The sequence below is a fragment of the Mesocricetus auratus genome, unplaced genomic scaffold (genome assembly GCF_017639785.1).
Source record: "Mesocricetus auratus isolate SY011 unplaced genomic scaffold, BCM_Maur_2.0 Super-Scaffold_100029, whole genome shotgun sequence".
Lineage (NCBI taxonomy): Eukaryota > Metazoa > Chordata > Mammalia > Rodentia > Cricetidae > Mesocricetus > Mesocricetus auratus.
Genome location: NW_024429210.1, coordinates 9,612,931 through 9,637,874, shown reverse-complemented (window position 1 = coordinate 9,637,874; position 24,944 = coordinate 9,612,931). Strand labels below are relative to the sequence as shown.

At 42.7% G+C, this 24,944-nt stretch overlaps 1 long non-coding RNA gene across 1 annotated transcript in view; it reads left to right on the top strand.

Annotated features, from left to right (window-relative positions):
• The window catches only part of LOC121134707, a 43,059-nt gene continuing 18,115 nt past the window's right edge, over positions 1–24,944 (top strand). The window contains exon 1 of the long non-coding RNA XR_005871830.1: positions 1–69. This is a non-coding gene — a long non-coding RNA (uncharacterized LOC121134707). The remainder of the gene's footprint in view (positions 70–24,944) is intronic.

The window sequence follows — 24,944 nt, the reverse complement described above, 5'->3', positions numbered from 1 at the left end:
GGTGATCTTTGAACCAAAGTTTAGTTACTAGTAGTTCAAAAATAGGAGCCCATTCCCAAAAGACCACAGGTAAGCTGTATTTCTAGTGCCTGGCTTCTACAAGTGTTCTTGAATTGATGGCTAGGTGCCACAGGTATGGAAAAGGTGGACTCTAGCACCCTGTTATGGCTCTAAGGCTCATTCCAGACAGTGAGTTAACTATGCCAAGCTTCAGCGCCAGCTTACTGTCAGTGACTCTGTGGAGTCAGATACCTCTTTGTGAATGCGAGTGTGTGATATGGGTAGACTTTCTAAAAACCAATCATCTAAGGAGAGCCACTGTGAGCTTGGTGCTGATGGAGAAAGATAACAGCAATGCAAGCAGACCTGTGAGGATCTCAGAGTCTAGTGAACTCATAACCTGCTTCTTAGATGCTTGAATGGAAAGTTAAACGTAATAATAACTAAATAGAGGAAAAATCCTTAGCAAAGATTGTATTCTCTGGAAGCGTTAAGTAAGAGAAGGAAAGTTTCCTGTGTTTTCGAATACATTTTAAGTTCCCAGAGGATCTTTGTGAGAAAAGATCAAGCATTTCTTTTCCATAGCTGAGTACAGGCTTTTGCCTAAACACTCTTACGTACTTCCTGGCATTCCCAAAATTTTCCAGAGTAACCTGTTATCAGAGTTTTAGGACTTTGCCAAAGCCCTTCCCTTTCTACAGATTGGCGATTCTCCTGTGTGTGTGTGTGTGTGTGTGTGTGTGTGTGTGTGTGTGTGTGTGTGTGTTTGTGTGTGTGCGCGCGTGGTCAGACCGTATCCATGTGTGAAGGTCATTGTTATGGGAAAGGTATGGACATTAGGAAGGGAGAGCAGGCTATACTGCTTTGGTCTTCCTTTCTTCACAGTGGCCGCCTTGACATTTTGCTTGTTTGAGTAATTGTTATTAAGTAATTGCTATTAGGTATTAATTGGGCCTTTAAATGACCAAGATCCTTTGTGTGTGTGTGTGTGTGTGTGTGTGTGTGTGTGTGTGTGTGTGTGTTTTATTCTATGAATATTGAAGGTCTGCAGGTGGCATAGCAATGATCCTCTGCAAATCTTCTCCCCCCTGGCAAACTCTGACTTGCCTTTGACAACAGCATCTCCGGTCTCCGTTGAGGGCTGCCCATTCATTACAGAAGTTAGTGCTGTTTTCTCCATGGTGCCTTGGCAGGGGAAGGGGATTAATTCTCCCCAGTGCCTAGCTCAGTGCCGCAGGCTGAGGAGACGCTCAGCAACACAGCACTCATTACTGATGCTCATCTGCCCTGAGCAAGAGCCCTGGCACTTGGCTTTTCTGCTCAGCAAGTTTTCCGTGCTGAGTGTTTCTCCCCAATGCACTCAATTGTTCCACAAGCCCACAAAGGTCATACGGTCCACGGAGCAGGCATGTAATTCGCTGATCTCATGATTAGACATGCACACAAACCTCAGTGCTATTAAGATGAACTCTGCTGTTGGCCTCTGGATGGCTTCTCCCTAAACAAATCTGCTAGGCACGTGTGAGTGGAGTGAGTGCTCAGATCATGCTGGCCTGCCACGGACTGTGAGGGAACGCTCTGCTCTTTAGTACTTTCAGGGCTCCGGGCAGCCAGGTTTATCGTGACCGGAGACATCTGGCTTGGTCCCAGCTGTCTTATTTGCTTTGAGAGCCCTCAGGTGAGAGGTGCCTCACCCTGAAGTGTTGGCCTGCTTTCATTACACAACTTTTAGAAAGATTTCTTCCTTACTTTTTTCTTTTTAATTTTATTTTTTCCCCAGGATTTTCTCCTTTTGTTTCTTGGCATCTAAGATAACAGTCTTCAGCGTCTCTGTTTGTATATTCTTTGGGGAATCTTTTGTCACAAATCTTTTCTGAGAGTGCCTGCCTCAGGTTGCCTTGGCTTACTCCTCCGAGTCCTGGTTTGCCCACATGCCCGTTTCCCACAGCGGGGAGACAGAAACGGGAGCATGATGCAACCTGCGTCTAGGATGAGAGTCAGGAGTCCTCAGCTAGCACAGGGCACTGCATTTCTTCCAGTTTTCAGCTTTCCAGATCGACAGGACTAGATGCTTGTTACACGAGCTGAACTGTGAGAATCCAAACCCAGCATCAGGTGAGAACGTGCCATTATCTGCTGTGATTCTTCCAAGAATCCTCTCCACTATATGCACAGGGATTTTCTGATCGACACCCTCTTATTGGTAATACAGTTCTTCATTTGCTGAAATATGTCACCTATTATATCTCAATTCTCAGTCTTTGGAGGAGGTGAGGAGTACCATTGAGCAAAAGCAGGGTACCTGGCCAGCGCCGGCTCTGTCCCTAACCAGTTTCTCTGTGATGGGAATGGGTGCAAGGGAAGCTCTTCCTTTCCTCTTTAACTGACTTTTCTGTGTTAGTCCCCACAATCCTAGGGCTTGTGGCCACTCTGTTCCCCCCACACCCTTCTGCCCTCCCACTTTGCTGTGTGCCTACGGAGGATTCAGGAAGACCTCAGTCATCTCTAAGGACATGAGTCCTCGGGAGTCTTCTGGGATGGTAGAGCGCACAAACCAACAGGCAGGCAGTCTTTCATACCTGACTGGGCTCAGCATGGACTCTGGGGTTGTTTGAGTCTCCTCGTGAGGTGGTCAGAGAGAGTTTGTTGAGTATGCATTTCAAAGCTGGAAGAAGAGTGCCAGCTCCACCCAGGCAAGGCTTCCTGTTTCACAGGTCAGCGGAGACAACATGCATTCCACAGCGTCCCTCCTTCAGGACAGCATTTAGGTAGAAAAGGGAAATGCTAAATATTGGAGGGATCTTTTGTGACTTGAAATGGCAAGCGCATCCTTATGATTTAAATTACAGTCTCATCACTGGTGGCACCACACCAGCTAGTAAAACACTGAAGCACTTCTGTACTTGAAAGAAAACAAGTCTCAAGTTTTCCATGTGGCCAGCCACCATAGCCTCCCTTTCACTTCTCTTTAAAACACAGGGTGCCCCATGATGAGCATGGTGGGGTAGCTTCTGGCTGTTGCCACCGCTCCGAGAGCTGTTCCTGTAGATGAGTTCTTAGGCTTTACCTTTTGTAAGACAGCACACATAGTACTGTCAGGTCAATGTAGATTATAGCGTTGGCAATCTTGTACTGAGCTCCAACTCTTTGTCTGGGATCCACCCTGGAGGCAAGTGCCTGGTGCCCACAACCCTTCAATAAATACTTTCCCTGGAGTAAATGAGCTCATCTGAGCCTCTCAGGTTTCAAACTAGGTCTTTTAAATTCCTTCTTATAGTTCCTAAAAGGGAGACCAGAGCAGATGCTTGGTTCAGGCAAGAGGCAAAAGAATTGACATTGAATTGAAGCACATAATCCCAAGGCACCAAGACTCAGCTCATACGGTGCTTGAGATGGTCTGATACCTCAGGTCCCTGCTAACATAAATGGTCTGTCATGCCCTATGGTTTAGACAGTGCGGTTTTAGGGTAATTAGAGCAGAGGGATGCCAATGGACTCAGCAGAAGGGTGCCTTTTAGACCACCATTGAGCATGAGAACACAGTTCTCTGCAGCACACTGAATGGTTCTTCCTACAGGAAGTGGAAGGAAAACAGTCAGTGTGAATGAGCAGGAAGTAGACACTGTCACATGCTCTGTCCATCTCCCATTAATGCTATGTGGGCCGACAGGGAAGGGGTCGTCGCTTTTCCAGAAACACTAATGACTTCTAATTTAGGTAGCAACCCAGGGGTATTTGGAGACCTTTGACACATTAAACAATACTAGAACCATTGGAGAAATTGGCTCAGAACAGGAACTTTGGGGCTCGATGGGCAAGTTCCCTAGCTGAGAGCTTGCTTTTATTAGCTAAGTCACGCAGAGACAAGAAGCATAAGCCCAAGGTTGCATTTCAGTAATTACTACTACTACATCAAGGATTAATAATGTCCACCATCTCATAGGAAAAAAAGCCTATGTAGATAGGAATTGATTGCAAGAAAAAGGATTTGTCAACCCAAGAGAATCACTGTCGGGTTTTTTTTTTTTGTTTATTTGTATTTGTTTGTTTTTGTTTATGGCTCCTACTCTACAAGACTTTATATATTTTTGTCTTGTTTATTCCTTTCGAGATAGAGGTTTTTGATTATGGCAAGTTGTGTCTCAGCTCTTCACAACTTCCATGGCTTCCATGGTTCATGGTGATAGCACTTCTCTCCTTGGCTTTAGATTTGATAATTCAACTTTTGGCCCTTGGAATCTTGGGATACATAACTAGGCCTTTTGAAGTGTCTGTGTAGTTTGGTTTGCTCCTTCACTCCCAGGGGTTGTCTGGGGGAGTATACTCATGACACTCTCTCTGTGTAAGGAAAGTAAGGAAAGATATGTAGCAACCCGCAGTCTGGAATCAGACACTGCTCATCACATCTTGTCCTGGGCAGTGTGGGGGGACTGTAACTACTAGCTGACCTATGAACAGGAGAATCATGATTTCAGACCTGAAATTCTGAGATCAGTTATGATCCAGCAAAAACTAACACACAATCCTAATTTCCAAGTTTAGAAAGAGTTCAAAAGAAGCAGCTCAGATGGAACCACCAAAAGGATGCTGGAGAGGCCAGATCCCAAACACAGCCTGCTGCATTTCAAAGCCTCTTTCTTGTTTGGAAAAGATGCCTACATGGAGACAAATTTAAGTTGAAATAAAATGCACCAGAAATTCTTCCTTTAAGACTCACAGCACATGGAGGGGAGGAACAGCATGGTCTGGAATGCTTGTTGGAGATTCACCTTTGCTTCGAAAGTGGGGCACTTCAATACAGGCGTGCAGAAAGTTGACGGAATATTTCAGGTTGCTGTGTCCCACTACCTGCTTCCAGGTGAACTGTGGGTTGTTCCCCTTCTGGGTCACAAGAGGCTGGGTCCTCATCAGACCCCTTTCCTGAATGTTTGATACACTGAAGACATATATTCTACATAGAGAGCCTCATTTTTTAAATTAATTCTAATGAGTTATTTTTGTTATCTTAAATATAATATGTTTCTCTGGAGAGTGCCTGGCCCGTAATAGACATGAAGAACCCAATGGTGTTCTGCCCTTAATTGACACGTAAGAGGGTGGGAGGCCAAGTGTGAGCCATTAATCAGAATAGTGTCGTGAGAGGAAACTCCTGGATGCTGGAAAACAGAAGAGTTCAAGTGAAGCATGTCAAGAAGCTAAAGCTTGGCTCCTGCTGTCAGACCAGCCCTCCAGGGAAGCCAGAACACATAAGAGGGGAGAGAAGAGATGTATGTGAGGTCCGGGAAGAGCTGTGTGCAGGGCCAGAGGATATAGCAGATTTGGAAATGTGGAGACTGGCTCTACTGAGTGGGCAGTTTCTCGAGTAGGCTACTGGGCAGCTGCAACATTCAGTTGGAGCCAGGAACATACGTCTTCAGATCTGCTGACACATCCCCAGGACTGACCCTAATTCAAAGGGATGAAGATGAAGGTTGAGGTTACCTCCTTGGTGATCAGGCACACGATTGCTTCTATGTCCTCCTACTGGAGAACACACTGACCTGCAAGTGTCTTCCTGAGCCACTGTCCTAGTCAAATGTTTAACTAAAGGTCACAGAACTCTTCACAGTCACTTTGTACTTCCTGACTTTAATCTTTGCTCACCTTTCATTGTGGTGCTCTTCTTCCAAGGCGAGCCAGGAAGATCCGTCACCTAGCTGAGCTCCTGCATGCCAACACTCTTGAGGAGGGAATGTAGGCTGGACCTATGTGGGGAATTTGCCAAGTTTTCACATTCCTGCCAGGTACTAGTAAGTCTCTGACCTTTCCAGCAGTGAGCTTTTTACAACTTTGCTTACCAAACATGACTGGTTCAGAACACACCTTTCATAGGTAAGAATGACCAGCTCAGTAAACAGGGTCCACTGTGTTCCACATAGACTATCTTGGTGGTATGGAAAATATTGAGTGAACGTAGATGCCCCTTTGCCATTAGCCTACACAACAGATTGAACTGGAAATGACTGTACCATTAATCACAAGGAATGGCGAATAGTTGTCAACCTGTTCAAGCTATCTCTGGCAGACAGTTTCACCCTCCTGAAGTTTTGGCCACAAATCCACAATAGCTGCTGTCTTCTGAATTAACTTCAGATATTCCCAGACACCTCTGATTTGCATAGAAGGAGAGAAGATATAACACAGCATCCTTTATTTTTTTTATTTTTTTATTTTTTATTTTTTATTTTTTGGTTTTTCGAGACAGGGTTTCTCTGTATTGTTTTCGAGGCTGTCGGTCCAGCCTGGCCTCGAACTCACAGAGATCCGCCTGCCTCTGCTCCCGAGTGCTGGGATTAAAGGCGTGCGCCACCACCGCCCGGCTGTAACACAGCATCCTTTAAATTAGCCAAGGCAGAAACTTGAGCAGCCAGTGCACGTTCTAAATAGTTTGGGTGTGGGTGAGCATCTCTGAAAGAACGCTGGTTGTGTGAAGTGTCTTTCCCAGGATCTCAACCTTGGAAGCAGTTATTGATGCCAAAAGACATGCAGACATCAGTGCCGGGTTTAGCAAGACTTTGAAGACGTGTCTTCAGGCCCTCTCTCACTGCTTACAGTACAGCTCCTTGGTCCTGTTCGAGCCATAGCTCGAGCTTTTATGGAGCCTCCTGGTGGTTGTGTTGTGTCGAATATTTGGAAGATCTTGTTGAGTAAACCTGATCTCTTTTGAATATCCTTTGTACTTCTCTTAGACCTTGTTAAACCTTCTCTTTAGGCTAATCCCAGTAACATGAGTTCGTTTCCTGTTGTTGTAATAAAATACCCCAACAAAGGTGACTTAATAGAGAAAGAGTTCATTTCGAGTCACAGTTCACAGTGCTGTCCTTCACAGTGGGAAAGTCAAGGCAGCAAGTAGGATGGTCATACCGCACCCACGGTCAAGTAATAGCAATGGGTGCTGCCTAGTGCTTTTGTGTTTGAAACAGCCCAGGATCCTGGGCTGAGGGATTAGTCTCATCCACATCTGCAGTTAAGATGGGTCTTCCCACATCTGTTGCTGTAATCAAAATACTCCCTCATACTCATGCCCAGAGGCTCACTTCCCTAGTGACTGTCCATCCCCTCAAGTTGACAATTAACACTAACCCTCATACCCTGTGGCTCTCAACCTTGATGCTACTGACCTTTGGAGTCAAAGAGTTCTTCATTGGGGTAGGGTGTTGTTAGCACAGTGTGTGTTTAGCAGCTGCCTGATCTTTCCCCACTCTTTCGAGTTTACTTACCCCTAATTTGGGACAGCCAAAAGCACTTCAAAGCTTAGCTTGCATTTTGACATTGACAAAGGACCTTGGTTGAGAGACACCTGTGTACTAGTGCTCCCCAGGCTTTGACATCACCGTCTGATTTACATGGCCGTTTCGAACTCTGTTGACACACTCCTGATCAACTGAATGATGGGGCTTCTGGCTGTCTTGGGTGACATTTTAAACCAGCACCCCTGCAAACACACCCTACAGTAAAATACTTGGGGAGCTTTTCTTGAGGATTATTCATACCTGGCATAGTACCATGGGGAACTTTTTTTTTAAGCATCTTAGGAAGTAAAACATTAGTTATTCCTCAAAAGCAATAGAGAGGGTGATATGGCTGAACACATGTCATATAATCAGATTTTAAAAACTCTAACTCATCAATTGATGATGATAATATACTTGGGTACTGCCCATGTTGTTAACCTCAGCAATCAAAATGAGGTAATTATACTAATTACAAGCCTCTCAAAACCCAGCTCGGTGTCCTTGTGCCTGAGAGGTAAGCTGTACCACAGCCACTTTGTAAGGCTCCAACGCCCCGTAAAGACCTCAGAAACTCATTCCCGGGGCCAGTAGTCACTGAACCAGGGAAAGGAGAGGTAGAGGTGAGTCCATGAGCAGAATGATGGCCTTTCACGCAGGAATGCCTGTACATGCTGAAAAGAGTTGCAAGTGACTGGCTGGGCCCGATGGTCTGGAACCAGATATAAGGAGCATTGGAACCCAGTGAGTTGTGACCATACAAAGTGTTCTGGATGGCATACTTGTCATCTACTGTAGCTGGACTGCTGAGAGGACATTAGGGAAAGACTCAGGAAGTGCACCCTTATTTTGAAGTCCTTTCTATTGATAAGCAGAGGTAACAAATTGAGGACCTACTGGGAACTATGTTTTGTGTCCACAAACCCTGATCTAACCAGGTGTAAAATGTGGTGACTCTGAAGCTGGTCATGGCAAAGAGAAGTTAGTTACTGAACTAGGAAAGGACATGCCATCCAATATGAGAGCTCATATGTAGGTGCATGGATGAAAACACAAGAAAGCCTAGAGTGATTTGTTCTGCTTGAGAAAACAAGGAAGAAAAGATTTAAAAGGCTAACAGATCTTAAAGATCACGGCCCCTAAGAAATGTTTGGAAGAATTATACTCATTGTGGCCTTGAGTTTTTCCATTCTCTGACCTAATAAAACATAGCCTGCTCTCCAAATCTGCTACTCTATAGTAATTAGACTATTACAATAATATGCATTACCTCAGTAGCCAAATGATATGTCATGTCTTAGATATTACTCATAAAGCATTTACTATTGGATTATTGCAGCACTAGAAAAATGACAATGTGAATCAGAGTAGTAAATGGGCAAATAGAGTAAAACAAAGGACAGACATTTGGCAAAGCCACTGAAAGCCTGGGAAGGCTTATGTGGAATAAAAATAATCACAGATCTTACAGACTAAACAATGCACTCACTCAACTAATTACTATCTTACATTGAGTGACTTAGTGAAGATAAGTTGATGGCAATAATTGACAGATGCCCACAAAAATTAAGTCATCACTCAAAGCATTACTGAAATAGAAGGAACTTTTGGATTTAAAAAAATTAAGTAATTCCAGGAAAACCAAACAAAATGTTCTTGGATTTGGCACCAATTAGCTCTCCCTGAGGTTGTTGCTCAAATAAGATGTGTGACTGGATTGCTGGCAAATGTTTGCAAACCTTCTAATAGTTGAAGGCTGAAGCGTTGTGGTTACAAGATTATCAAAAGGGCAGATGAACCCAGGAGTAGTCACTTGCTGTCCTATTTGAAGAGGAGGTCACTGTAGAAATCCAGTGACAAGATATTAGAAAGTACTGGTTCTGACTGGCAAGCATGTGGGTCTACAAAGCCCTGGAAACACATGGTGGCTTTGAAGGATGTCCCTTGCAGTCACCACGTGAGTCAGACAGAAAAGCTTCTTTGTGACATCTGGAAACAGCTGCCTGTTTTTACTGAAAGACAATGAAATTTCAAATTGTGTTAAATATAGTTTGCTAATAGACTTACCACCTACAAATTATTGGCAGACACTGGGCTGAGATTGCCTCACATTGTCAGAAAAATCAGATCATGATTAATAAACAGAAAGTTTGTTATAAACTGGATGAAAACTTAGCAAGCTCATCCTCAAATGAGTTAATGACAAGTCATAACTATTTGGGACAATGACAGTAGTTATTCACCTGTGATGTGGCCTGGGTGTCCTCCATCTGCTACATAACTCCTGAGGGGTTTTTCTCTTTGGAAAAGCTTGAAGTCCCTAGATCCAGACCAACATCCATAGACATCACCCAAAAACTCATGCACTCCTGTTTAACTGACCTCCTGATTACAGCTAATTCCATATGGTAGTTTTTCCTCAATTTAACTTTAGGGGTCAGCAAACTATGCCCTTCAATGCCACATTCTTGGGATTCTGTGTTTCACAAAGTCTCAACCCTTTCATCTTTAAAATGGGAATGGCAATAGTGCCTACATCTTCAGGTTCTTGTAAGGTTTGTCTCAGTTTAAAAGCAGAAGACACATGTCGAATGCCATTTGGGGGTAGCTACAATTTAAAGTCAGGCTGGGTGAGGAGTTTGTAAGTCACTGCACACTGTAATTTCCTAAAACATGCAATTCAATTCACTCTGTTGGAACATCGAAAAACCTCAGTCGGTTTGTGGGCTGCCACCAAGGCTGGATGCAGAGATCCAGGCTGTAAATTATCGGAGTTGTTAGCTTTCATGGCCCCAGGTTTAGGCTGAGGAGTAAATGCCAAGGCAGGCAAGCACTAGGTGACACTACGGACAGACAGAGGGGTAAGTGTCTGGGAACAGTAAATACAAGGTGGGATAGAGCTGAGTCTAGGAAGGAGGCTGGGGTTCAGGAATCTTGTGATACTAGCACTGCAGCACAGCACTGAAGTGATTATTCCCTAGCCCAAAGAACATGGTTGCAGCAGAATTTATAATCCCGAGGTCTGCTTTGAGTAAGGCTCTACCATTTGATGATTTTAATAACAGTATTTGCTATAATGGAGGCAGTCATTTGGGGAGCTCTCACATCTTCATTCTTGAGGGATCCCTGTCCTCATGTGATGGTTCCTCTTAGACTGCCACTGTGGCAGAGATCGCTGCTGCTCACTAACCCCATTTCCTCTTCCAATTGAACACGTAGGCCACCTCACTATGTCTTTGTTTCCTGTATTCTAGGCAGAGGGATGCAAAGAACAGTGGTACACAGTTTCTAGCCCCAACTCAAGAAATCCTCCTAGCTGTATCTACCGAACCCCCTTCTCCTGTTCGCTTCCTAGGATTACATTGACTTCCAAATAGTTCTAGAAGTTGCACATTGAAAATGATAGAACCAAAGCATGGAAGGACCATGGCCATTGATTTATTCTTTGAAATCCAGGCACCCATCAGGAAAAGCTACCCTGAAGTGTTCTCTTGAATTTATTATTTCAAACTAGAGCAATTTTGGATATGTTCTTTGCAAAAGTTAATCTTATCTTTGATCATATGACTATTTAATAGTCTGCTAAGTAGTAGGCTATCCCTTGCCAGAATTCAGAACTAAAAGGCCATCACCATGGTAAGTCAGATGGAAACAGAATGACTAACTTTAACAACCACACACTCAACCTGTAGGCATGCTATAAGTCCTCACATACTCTTGACCCCTAGGGGTTGACATTTCTTAAGCAGATGACTTCTTCTAGGATTGTAATATTGCTCTGGTTCAAAGAAGAGAAGAATAAAAGAGACACAATTCTTAGCTTCCATAATTCTCTCATAAATAACTTAGAAGTATGACTGATAACTTTCATATTTCATCTACATACTGTTTCTGAGAGGCCCCTGAGATGAGGAATTACTGTATTATGATACAGCTCTCTACATACTAACACAAGGATTGAAGCCATGTCCACAAATCACATGTGATCTAATGGGCCCATTATGTATTCCTTTTGGAGCTCATACTACTGGCAAGGCCTCTATAAGCACCCTGGTTTTGTTTCTGTTCAATGCATGTTTTTTTTTTCCAATTCCAGAAAGTTAACCAGGTTGCTGTACAGGGATGTTTTCAGAACTACAAGAAAGGATACACGATCCCAGTTTGTTAAACCATTTGGATCAACCTTTGGAAATTAAGAGTTGGCATTCCAGGTCAGGGTTACCTTCTCAACTTGCCTCATGTGTCTGGGTTGTGTGCTGATGGGACCTGTTGGTATTTTGTGAAGCATTTCCCATCATGGTTATGAGTGATTTGGGTCATCAGGCCAATTGAAAACTGTCTGTTAATAAGGCTCCAAAGTCAGAATAGGTAATGACATGTGTCACCCTGTCACATAAAGAATGCAAATTTGATCTTTTATACTTATTAAAGGATCCGCCAATTTACAAATCCTCTAGGGCTTTGTTTTGTTGCCAAGTGGGATGAATGATGATTATAGCTTTCAACTGGGGAAAGTACCTTTGAATTAAAGGCTGTGTTGCTAAAGCTCTGAGTGTTTCAGGGACACCCGTGGTCTATTATAATTCTTCTTGTGGACTGAATCCATAAAGGTCAGAACTAAACAGTACTTACTTTGGTTTAAGACCAGACTTCAGGACCAAGATTACTTCATAAGCCATATTGTGTGCATGAATAACTTTAAGCATCCCCCAGCTTCAAAAGCACAGTGCTGTAGCTATTGAACAGAATAAGAAACTTAAAGATGACATTCAACTGGTGCGGCTTATCAATAACCACAATGATATCCCGTTCTGATGGCTGAGTCATGGCCAGGAAATGGAAACGTCTTTATGCCAAGGGCAAATGGTGGAAGTTTAGACACTAGTGTTACAGAAAAATTGTCCATTCAGATATGAAATAAAGTGGAATGAAACATTAATATAATTTTATTAACATGAGATTTACATTTTAAGGTCCTTTATATTAAAAGTATGCTAAATTCTATGCCTACCTATTAGTTATTACTTTGAGTCACATGACAATTCAGAGGGGTATGAGAAAGGGGGATGTTTTTAACAAATGGAGCAACAAAACGTGGTCCATTCCTATATGTTGGTACTCTTTGGGAAGTGCAGAAGAGGTCACATAGGCCAACATAGACCTCAAGACCTTCAGGCAATTTCAGAGGGTTTGGGGACAATAACTGTACAGACTTTCTGTGATGCAGTGTCAAGGATCCCTCTGTCTTACAGGCAGGTGAGAGAAAGAAATTCTGCAGTTTGTCTTCTTGTAAAGATCGCAAAATTGAGTGCTGATTAAATACAAACGTTAAGAAAGTGACCTTTGCTCAGACTGGGCACACTGACCTGGACAAGACTAAACTTGGAAATAGAAAACCATGACGAACTATTTCCTCACAATTTTGTAGCTGAGTTGGGTTTAGAGAAGGTATAAAAATGCTTGCAATTAGCTAAACAAACATTGGTGAAGACGAGCTAAGAGTGATGGTTCACAGTGAAGTGTAAAATTTCACAATAGCATGGTGTGGAAAAAATGGGCCAATAGCAATAGCTAATCAGAATTATGCTTGACATTGAGATGTGTGTCACCTTTTCTTAGTGTCCATAGTTAATTCCATGTAGGACAGGTTTTATCTGGGTTGATAAGTAGTAGGGAATTAGATAAAACAGCATTTATAATAGCAAGAGGCATGGGGTATCTGTATGGTGAAATCTCATTTGCACCAACATGATATACTATCTCACTTATTAATTTTAAATGATCAAAGCAGTGGTTATTATTATGATTGAGTAAACAAAAAATACCTCAAGAACATCATACACAGAAAGATAAGCAAGATGGCTCAGGCTGTGGAAAATCTGACATATAATTCATGGAAGTAAGTCCGTCTTCAATCTGGCCACCAAGCTCACCCCCATGCACCTCTTTGCCCTGGACACTGGCTAGAAAACTATTAGATGTTGTCTCTTAACCACAGAAAAGCATTGGTTTCCATACCTTCCAGCTCTGTTTCATGCACTCATCCAGAGGGCTATAATTCCAGACACCTGACACAACTGGGAGATTGGGAAGCTCAAAAAGAGTTCAATAGAGCTCATGTTCACTTTGTTATAAAGTGATTCATGAGACCAGATCAGTCTGTGCTATGGAAAAATGAAATAATAATAGAACCTAGAATTTATAGGAAGCCTTCACATTCCCAAGAGTCTGAAATGTTTGCATGTGCTCAATTTGATTTAGGTTAATATTCTTTCCATTAGCTAATGCAATGCAGTGAAAGAACCCTATTTCAGAAAGGAGGAGTCAGGCACAGAGAGGTGAGGCCACCGCCCAGCACATAATGTTTAGATGTTTCGTTTGCTAGCTCATTCCCATAAATGCTGATGGTGCTGCTTCTGTTGAATGATCCTCACAGCATCCCAAATGCTGTGCTACACACGGCCCATCCTCGTCTGATTCCCCACATATTATAATCTCTGACAACTGTATATGTTTTCACATAAAGGTTTCTTAGGGGGAGAACAGGAATTAAAGAATTTCTTTAGAAGTCTAGGAAACCATTGCTGTCTAGAGTAAGGGAGTATGCCTTAGCTAATTGCTGTTCTGCCCCTTTGGAAATGTTGAGAAATCAGTAGCCAAGGCTTAGTTAAGGATTAAAAGAAATACAAGTAGAGCAATAAGCCCCCTGCTATGGCTGGGGGTGCAAGAGCAGTAAATCTAGGCAGTGGTTTTCATGTATAGTGTATAATTTGGGCCCTGACAGAGCTTAGATGAGGAATAGGTCTATATAACTATTGATCCACAGAGCTATCAGGGACATCATTTAAGTTGATGGCTTGGGTTGGTCCCTTAGGATGTGGAGTCAGCTTTAACCTGCAAGGAGAAAAAATTAAAGGTAAATGAAAAGAAAAGGGGAAAGTGTTCCATACTCTCCCCTTTAATCAGAGACACTTCTGCATGACCTTGGTTTACAGCAACCATGGCATTGCTTAGTCACTTATTTACTTATCTAATTATATTGAGGCATGCCCATCACATGAGATACCATTAGATGTTTACAAATATGCCAACCACACCTGCTCCTTGACATGATTATATCCTGAGACAAAGAGAAGCAGGCCACGCTGGTCACAGTCAGTAACACCCACAGGCCAATGCGTGTCCCAGGGGTGGGAGTTGTAGAATGAAGACAGAGACTCCAGGAAGAGTTAGTTTCCTTGCTCCTTTCCTGGAGTTTTTTCCACATCCGGAATGGCTGACATGGATACATTTCAGGCCTTTCTTTTATTGGAATCTGCAGATCCTTAAGCCCCTGGGCATAGCCCTGCGCCTTGACCCTGTCTTCACATTAAACCTCTTGGCCTCTTCTGCTTCCCCGCTGAACACTGTGCTGCGCCACTCAGCCAGTATCCTACTTCTCCACTCTCCCATCCCTTTCCTGGTGTCTAAAGGTACGGTTGCACCGTGGCTTTTCTGTTGGTGACTTTGCTTCAAGCATCCCTCTGCCTGGTGGTGCTGCTCTAATGGGGACACTTTGTACTTCATTGACAACAGTCCCACAGTCTCTTAGAGATGAGCTACCAATTTTGAGGGAAGTCGCTGAAGTCGTTTGGGGTGGAGGGGTGAGTTCTGGGGGGGGGAAATTATTTCAATGGGAACACTTTTTTTAAAAAGATGCTTAGAATGACCCATATGAACAATTTAAAGAAGTGTGTGTTTTGTTTATGAGAGGAAGGGAAAAATGAGTTGGGTGGAGATGTTCAGGTTCAGAAGAAGGAAAGTATCAACATTCTGCGGGATAAAGAACCAGTGAAAATTCCACACTGGAATGGGCAAGAGCCGTTCTTAATGAGAACATCTAATATTGGATTTTAAGTTATGCTCATTTTATGCTCTTCCGACTCCTTCCAGTTCAGACTGCCCATCTAGTTATCTTTCTGAGAGCTCCTTTGGTAAATAGTCCACTGGGTCCTAGCCATGGTCCAGAAACCACGGTGAATGCTTTTGAGGAGGTACGCTTTCTTACAACTTCATATCTTGCTAAAGGGTTAGCACTACACATACCTAAAGGATAAAAGGATAAAATACCTACACAAATTCATGGCTGGTATTGCTCATTTCTTTCATCAGTTCAGACAATTTGAAATCAATCTATGGTCATTATTCACTGTTGGTAGGAAATAAGACACTGTATATTATGCCTGTTGATGTGCGTACCTCTGAATGGCTCACAGTCCTTGAAGGTCATAACAGTCTCTTATAAAATTTATTATTCCTCCAATATGTACCTGAAATGAATATTTGGGGCCATTTCATGCAGAAAATTTATGAATTGAAATAAAAATGTTTTATATCATTCATCATCTAAAAAGGGAAATCTCTGTTCCCATGAGTGTACTGACCCCATGTTCTCTTGGTTTTCCATCTAACTCTCTGACTTCAGTCTTCAGAGTCTTGTCTGGACTTCACAGTTTTCAGCCCACACAATTTCAGTGACCTCTCCAAATGTAAAGACTGAGCTTATCTCAGTCCAAATGTCTAATGGATACTTCTCATATGGTTGACATCACACAAATGTTCCCATCAAAAATACCCAGCTATATGCCCATCAGTGTTTCATCTAAGTCTGATTATATATCAGCATCCTCGTTCTCAAAAACTCCCAATCTCTGTCACCTACCTTCACTTACGTTGGCTCTTTTTACAGCTCCTTGACTTCAATTTGTTTCCTTATCTCAGTATTCATCCTGTGTTAGAGTAGCCACTCTCAAACACAACTAATTAATCCATTTGTCCATCCTCAATATTATTGAGCACTTTCTGTGTACAAAGCACCAAATATTCAGCGATGGCTAAAGCAGACTAGATCATCAACTAGATTGTCCAAGAAAACCCCCAAGTGCATGAGTAGAAAATGCTGAGACCCTCAGTAGTATTTATAGAAAGCGTAAGGACACTGAGGTCACTGGGGAAGTGTTGTGTAGTTACGTAGTATGTAGAATCAGGCACACAGACAAAATTAGCAGGAAGTGTAGGGATTTACTTAGTCATCTCACCACGTAACATGTACCACACTCTCTTTTATCACTAAGGGGAACAGGGCACAGCCCATATACTTTCTGCCCAGCTTTTGCCCATCCCAGTCAAATCATGTGACCTTTTGCCTCTGTTTCTGTGCTGTATGTAGGCTGGACCTCTAGTTATGGTTATAGGCTTGCCTCCGAAGGCTCCTTCCAGGAACCTTATTGGGACACACAGTGGTGGCCTGTCTTGTATTAAATTCCTGGCAGGGGCTCAACTTGTTCATTTATACCAGGGGAATAAAAAGGTCTAACTGTAGAAATGTAGCTGTATACCTTAGATTTTTCTCATTTGTCTTTTGTTGTGGCAATAAAGGAATGCTCATTGTCATTCACATTGGGTCTATGAGGATGAAATGACTTGAAACTGAGGCAGGGTAAGAATTGGTAGGCCTTGGGAATGCATGGGAAGAAGATGAAAGTAGAGACATAGACGGAAAACTTGTCATACTTTTTGTCTTTGTTTTTAATTTAAATTAGAAACAAGCTTGCTTCACATGTCAATCCCAGCTCCCTCTTCCTCCCCTCCTTCCCCACCCCATCCCCCTTCCCTCTTCAGGGAGGCTGAGGCCCTCCATGGAGGAATCTCCAAAGTCTGTCATATAATCCAGGGCAGGGTCTAGACCCTCCCCCAAGTCTCCAGGTTGAGAGAGCATCTCTCCATGTGGAATGGGCTCCCCAAGTTCATTCGTATGCCAGGGATGAATACTGATCTACTACCTGAGGCTCCATAGATTGCTGAGGCTTCTTCACTGACACCCACATTCAGGGGATCTGGATCAGTCCCATGCTGGCCTCTCAGCCATCAGGCTGGGGTCCATGAGCTCTCACTTGTACAGGTCAGCTGTCTCTGTGGGTTTCACCAGCCCAGTCTTGACCCTCTTGCTCATCACTCTTCCCTCTCTGCAAGTGGATTCCAGGAGTCCAGTTCAGTGTTTAGCTCTGGGTGTCTGCCTCTGCTTCCATCAGCTACTGGATGAAGGCTCTAGGATGGCATATAAGGTAGTCATCAATCTCATTATCGGAGAAGGGCATTTAAGGTGGCCTCCCCAATATTGCTTAGATTACCAGTTGGTGTCATCCTTGTAGATCTCTGGAAATCTCACTAGTGCCAGATCTCTCCCTCTGTTATTGTATCTGTTATCCTGCTCTCCTCTATTCTCCTCCTAACTCAATCTTCTTGTTCCCTCATATCCTCCCCTCCCCTCTATTTCTCCCCACTTCCTCTCCCTTCCCCCATGCTCCCAATATGCTCAGGAGATCCTGTCCCATTCCATTCCTCTTCTCCAGGGGACCATGTGTATCTCTCTTAGGGTCCTCCTTGTTTCCCAGACTCTCTGGCAGTGGTATTGTAGACTAGCAATCCCCTGCTCCGTGTCTAAAATCCATATATGAGTGAGTACACACCATGTTTGTCTTTTTATGACTGTGTTACCTCACTCAGGATGGTTTCTTCTAGTGCCATCCATTTGCCTGTGAATTTCAAGATTCCATTGTTTTTTTTCCCCGCTGAGTAGTACTCCATTGTGTAAATGTACCACATTTTCTCTATCCACTCCTCGGTTGAGGGGCATCTAGGTTCTGGCTATTACAAATAATGCTGCCATGAACAGTAAAACAGATGTCCTTATTGTATGAATGTACATCTTTTGGGTATATGCCTAAGAGTGGAGTTGCTGGATCTTGTGGTAGATTGATTCCCATTTTCCTGAGGAATCTCCATACTGATTTCCAAAGTGGTTGTAGAAGTTTGCATTCCCACCAGCAGTGGAGGAGTGTTCCCCTTTCTCCAAAATCCTCTCCAGCATAAACTGTCATTGGTGTTTTTGATTTTAGCCATTCTGACAGGAGTAAGATGGTATCTCAGAGTTGTTTTGTTTTTCATTTCCCTGATGACTAAGGATGTTGAGCACTTTCTTAAGTGTCTATCAGGCATTTTAGACTCCTCTATTGAGAATTCTCTATTTAGTTCTGTACCCAACTTTTTAATTGGATTATTTCGTGTTTTGGTGGCTAGCTTCTTGAGTTTATTTTGTAAAATTTTGGAGATCAGCCCTCTGTCAGATGTGGGGTTGGTGAATATCTTTCCCCATTCTGTGGGCTGCCTTTTTGTCTTGCTGACTGTGTCCTTTGCCTTATAGAAGCTTTTTAGTTTCAGGAGATCCCTTTTATTAATTGTCGATCTCAGTGTCTGTACTACTGGTGTTATGTTCAGGAAGCTGTCTCTTGCACCAATTCGTTTAAGGGTACTTCCCACTTTCTCTTATAAGAGGTTCAGTGTGGTTGGATTTATGTTGAGGTATTTGATTCATTTGGACTTAAGTTTTGTGCATGGTGGATCTATCTGCAGTCTTCTACATGCCATTATCCAGTTAATGCCAGCACCATTTATTGACGAATGCTTTGTTTTTTTCATTGTATAATTTTAGCTTCTTTGTCTAAGATTAGGTGTTGATAGGTGTGTGGGTTAATATCAGGGTCTTCAATTTGATTCAATTGATCTGTCTATTTTTGTGTCCATACCAAGCTGTTTTCATTACTATATTTCTATAGTAGAGATTGAAGTCAGGGATGGTGATGCCTCTTGAAGTTCCTTTATTGTACAGGATTTTTTTTTGTCTATCCTGTGTCTTTTCTTTTTACATGTAAAGTTGAGAATTGTCCTTTCAAGGTCTGTGCTGGTATTTTGATAGAGATTGCATTGAATTTGTAGATTGCTTTTGTATGAATACCATTTTTATTATGTTGATCCTACCTATCGAAGAGCATGGGGAATCTTTCCATTTTCTGGTATCTTTTTTTTTTTTTTTTTTTTTTTTTACGAGTCAGGGTTTCTCTGTATTGTTTTGGAGGCTATCGGTCCAGCCTGGCCTCGAACTCACAGAGATCTGCCTGCCTCTGCCTCCCGAGTGCTGGGATTAAAGGCATGCGCCACCACCGCCCGGCTCTGGTATCTTCTTTAATTTCTTTTTTTAGTGACTCAGAGTTCTTGGCATACAGGTCTTTCACCTTGGTTGGAGTTACCCCAAGATATTTTATGTTGTTTGTGGCAATTGTAAAGGGTGTGATGTTTCTCTGGTTTCTTTCTCAGCACATTTGTTTTCTATATACAGTAGGACTACTGATTTTTTTGAGTTAACCTTGTATCCTGCCACTTTGCTGAAGGTGTTTATCAGCTGTAGGAGTTCCCTGGTAGAATTCTTCAGGTCACTTATATAGACTATCATATTATCTGCAAATAATGAAAGTTTGACTTCTTCCTTTCCCATTTGTATCCCCTTGATCTCCTTTTGTTGTCTTACTGCTCTAGCAAGAACTTCAAGTACAATATTGAAGAGGTATGGAGAGAGTGGACAGCCTTGTCTTGTTCCTGATTTTAGGGGAATCATCTTGAGTTTCTCTCCATTTAGTTTGATGTTGGCTGTTGGTTTGCTGTATATTGCCTTTATTATGTTTAGGTATGTTCCTGTTATCCCTGATCTCTCCAAGACCTTTATCATGAAGGGGTGTTCGATTTTATCAAAGGCATTTTCAGCATTTAGTGAGATGATCATTTGCTTTTTGTTCTTTCAGATTGCTTATATGGTGGATTACATTGATAGATTTTCATATGTTAAACCATCCCTGCATCCCTGGGATGAAGCCTACTTGATCATGGTGGATGAGTTTTCTGATGTGTTCTTGGATTTGATTTGCCAGTATTTTTACTGAATATTTTTCCATCAATGTTCATGAGGGAGACTGGTCTGTAGTTCTCTATCTTAGTTGTGTCTTTGTGTGGTTTGGGTACCAAGGTCATTGTAGCCTCGTGAAAAGAGTTTGGCAATGACCTTTCTGCTTCTATTGTGTGGAACAATTTGAAGAGTATTGTTATTAGCTGTTCTTTGAATTTCAAAAACTTGTTATTCTGAGATATATGGAAAATAAAAAGAAAAACCAGTGCCATTTCTGAGAGGGGAAGTAACAACAGGCAAACAGACCTTGGAGCAGAAGGGTAAAACTAGCTTCAGAGGGAAAGACGATGTAGTGTTCGGTAACCATGACATCATTGATGTAAAGGACATTTAGAAGGAGCTCAGCTGATTCCACCTCCTTAAAACTGCAGTAAGACAGATGCCAAACATGGTATCAAGTTGCAACAAGACTACACACATGCCCTCATATTAAGGATGGACAAGACGATCCAGTAGAAGAATAAAGGGTTGCCATAACAAGAAAAAGAGTCAGGTACAGCCCTCTCCTTGGCTCCCCAATTTTTTAAAAAAAGTATTGTAATCTTGAGGCTTCAAGTACCCTATGCTGGGCTCAAGTTGTTACACAAATGAATCTGACCTTATAATTCCTGATTTCCCTGTTTCCTCCTCCTGAGTTCTGGGATTACAAGCATTTGCCACCATACCCAGCTCATACTGAGATCTGTAAAGGTGGTATTAATCTCTGCCATTTTCTCTATGGCACAAGAGTGTATTTTCCTTACAAAATCCAGCTGGGAAGGCTCCGTGTCTCAGGCATCTGCTTGAGCCTCATCACTACAGTGGCTTTTACTAAAAATGCTATAAAAATTTTGTCAGCAAGAAACTGCAGCCTTTACAATTACACCTATGATGGTTCATGTGAGGGTAGATAGATTTGTAAACCACTCATATGTCTATACCCATTGTGAACAAGAAAGGATTTAGTATCCTGTGAATCATTTAAAACATTTTTATCTATTCTTTGAAAATATAGGCATGCAATGTATTTTGATAATATTCTCCCACCTCCCTTTCAAATTCCTCAAGAGTCACCATTTCTCCTTACCAACAATTAGAGTGCTCATGTGTGTATGGATATAGGGTTATCCAATGGAGCATGGGTCATGTACCTCTGTCCACATTCCCCGGCAGCTGTCAATTACCAATAGTTCCTCAGCTAGGGGTGGAGCTTACGAGCCCCTTCCTCATCCATGCTGCTCTTTTAAAAATCTATAGTATTTTAATTTATTCTTTGAGAATTCCATATATGTATTATCTATATTTCAAACATGCTTACCTATCACCCCCTCTTTCCAATTCTTTCCAGATCCTCCTGCTCCCTCCATGTTCCTTCCCAACTTCACCTTCTCTTTGCTTTTTAAATTGTATAATCTATGGAGTCAATGAATGCTGCCCATGTATACAGGTGTGGGCATACATGGAGCATGGTATGGTCAGCCTCAATTTCTTAAGAAAAGTGACTCTCCTTCAGCAGCCATCAAGCATCAGTAGTACCTTATCTAGGAGTAGGGGCACCTGTTCCTTTCATCTGTCCATATTGAAATGTTGGTTGGCTTTATCTTGTTCAGGTCTTGTGCAGTCAATGGTTCTGACATGTCTGGAAGATGTTTCACCATGGTCCTTCCTGACTTCTGTCTCTTACAGTGTCTCCCCCAACTTATTTGGGGATGTTTCTTGAGCCTCCAGGGAGGGTGTATGGTATAGATTTCCCATTTATTGCCAAGCACTCCATAGACACTTGTTCTTTTCACTTTGATAAGTTGTGAGTTAATGTCTGCCCACTTTACAAAGATACTACTCTGATGAGGACTGAGAGCTACACAATCTACAAGTATAGAGGTAGAAGGCAGTTTGATACTAAGTCTGTCTAGCAAAATAGTAGTAGGTTTAATTCCCCCACCCCAAGGCATATGAGTGCTCCAGACAAAGCTTCTTGTCCAGATTTATAGTAAAGCATGACTTTCCTCTGGTAGAATGGACCTTAAATCTAATCAGAAGGCAACGGTTACCCCCATGATATTCATGTCATTACTGCACCCACAAGTGTATCTTGCCAGACCTCCTGTTATCGTAGCTTGCAGGATTCACATGATGGTAAGTCTGTTGATTATTTTTTTTCTCTAGAAGTCTTTCTAGCACCTTCCAGTAGTCTGAAAGTCAGCCTGCAGGAAGGAAACTTCCAGGTCAAACAGTACCAGCTTCATTTCTCCAAGTCCTATGCAAAGCATGTAATGTCTTCAGCAGTTGGATCCTACCATCAAGTTCTGGTGGGCACCCAAGAACAGTTTCAACAGCCTGTATTGTTTAGGGTTCTCTGGGACCCACCAACCACCAATTTGAAGAGGAGAGCTATACCACACTGGACCTTTTATTTGGAAACTTAGATTTCTGTTGTTATGATAAGCACCATGACCAAAAGCAACCTGTGAGGAAAGGCTTCTTTTATCTTATGCATATAGTCCATCATTCCTGGAGGTCAGGGCAGGGATAGGAGGTGGGAGCTGATGCAGAGGCCATGGAGGAGTGCTCATTGTTTTGATTCTCCTGCTTGCTCAGCTAGTTACTCACCCCTAAACCACCTGCTCAGGGTAGCACCTTCTACAATAGGTTGGACTCTTCTACATCAATCATTAATCAAGAAAATGGCCCATAGGCCAATCTGATGGGGATATTTTCTCAACTGAGGTCCCATCTTTTCAAATGACTCTAACTTGTGTGAGATTGACAAAACACTAGCCAGCTCAGCAACCTGTGACTTCTGGAGATCATTGTTTCTCATGTTGGATAATTCCTGATCACCCACCCATGATTTAGGTTTGGACAAAACCCTCCATGGTTAGTTGCTTGCCTAGGTGCCCCTAGCTTTCCAGGCTCTGTCAACTATCTGTCTCTTCATGAGTTGGGCATATCTTGTTGTCTAGTCTTGCAATTAATTATAGTCACTATACTGTATGTTTGTGTTTCTCTTGAAAATCATATGTTGAAATTCTAATAGTCAATTAGATGGGACTAGGAGGTTTTGTTCTTAGGAGGTAACTATGCCATAAATTTGGATTTCCCAGGACTGAAGTAAGTGCTCTTACATGTGGCTACAGAGACGGATCATGTCTGTGAACTTAGACATCTGAACTAGACAGCGGGCCCTTTCCAGACACAGTCTCTTTTGCCACCTTGGTCTTAAACTCTAAGTATAAAATAATGGTATAAAATAAATATTTGTTGTTTAAGTCACCTAGCCAATGTCATTTTTACAATGACAACCTAGTCAGGTTGATTGTGTCCTCCTTGCCTATCATCACCACTAAAGTGATCGACTCTACTTTGAGCAGGAAGGCACTGGTCAATGCAGTAGTGTCTCCTCCCCTGAATCCTGGTTCATGCAGCTCCTCATCAGTACCACCCTTGCTATCCTTTTACCTTGGCAAATGGGGTGTCCCCTGGTCCCTACAGCAGCATGTTGTCATCAAACGTGCTTGCACTGTGTAGCATATGGAGCTTCCATGGCCTTTGAAAAACTCCACTTTTCCATCTGTTGGGGTAACTTTGGCATTTCTCTTTGCCCCATATCTTCCAAGGGTAATCCTACTACTTGGACCGGGATACAAAGTCCTATATTATAGGACAGGGTTCCCAGACTGAGGCCCCTTTACCTGACACAATTCTAGTGCCTTCACGTTCAGTCCCATACACACCCTCCCATTTTCCACCATGATAATTTAGTTTGCTCTGTGAAGCACCCTGGAGTATATCTTTATTCTCTTTTTGCTGGATCAATATATTGACCATCTGTGGTGTTTGTGACTTGATGATATTGACCTCACATGACTCTAGGTTGTTGTCTCTTGGCCACTGGTTTGGTGTAGAACTTCAGAGGGATTGTGTGTTGTCATGAGAGATGGAGAGGCCTCCTTGTCAGTTTCAAGCAAGGAAGTGGTTGAAAGAATAATGGGGACCAGTGAGGTACTCCTGAGATCGTAAGTTCAGAGGGATCTGAAGTAAAGGAAGGAACAAAACATGTCTAGTCATGGTAGTCCTGCTCAGAATCTAGACTCTTCTCTTGCACCAAGAGGACTCACAAATTAGTTGGGGGCAGGAAAATGATCAAATTTTTGCTTCACTGAACTGCTGGTGGCAAGAAGATGTGATTATCATGGGCAGTAGGTGAGAGGAAAATCTGGATGGCCACTCTGGAAGCTGTTTATGGAATTCAGGAAGAGGTCTTGGTGGTTTGAACTAGGGTGTTGAGAATGTAGGCGGGGGAGGGGGAGGATGGGGGTAAACACAAGGGAAGCGAATGGCATCCAAATCAAGGATGCCACTGGGTACCGTCGCCAGGAAGAGCAGCAGGTTTGGGAATAAGAGAAGAGGTCTGTAAGGTGACTTCCATTTGGAGTTTGAGTTAGTATAAAACATACTTGGGCAACGGTTGTCTAACACAAAGGGCAGATGGGAGATATTCTGGGCTGGATGTCAAATGTGCTGGAAAGACAAAAAGGGTAAGGCCTGGATTTGGATCCCTATTCACTTACCTTTTCAGTGAGACAGTTGGCTTTCACAGTTCCTTTCAGCTTGGAAATCCTTGGGCAGGAGGTGCAGGGTTGAGGTTCAGCATCTCAGACTTAAATAAGTAATTTTGTTTTGAAGTTAGCAGAATTCATCCAGCACCAACTTGCTCCTATGGCTGCAGGAATGGGAGTAGGAAAACGGAACACAGGAAGGGCCTGGGGATGCTATGCACATGAATCCCAAGGAGAGCAAATGAGCCAGGTGATCCAGTTGGGAAGGACATGCCCAAGGGGTCACAAAACAAACATTCT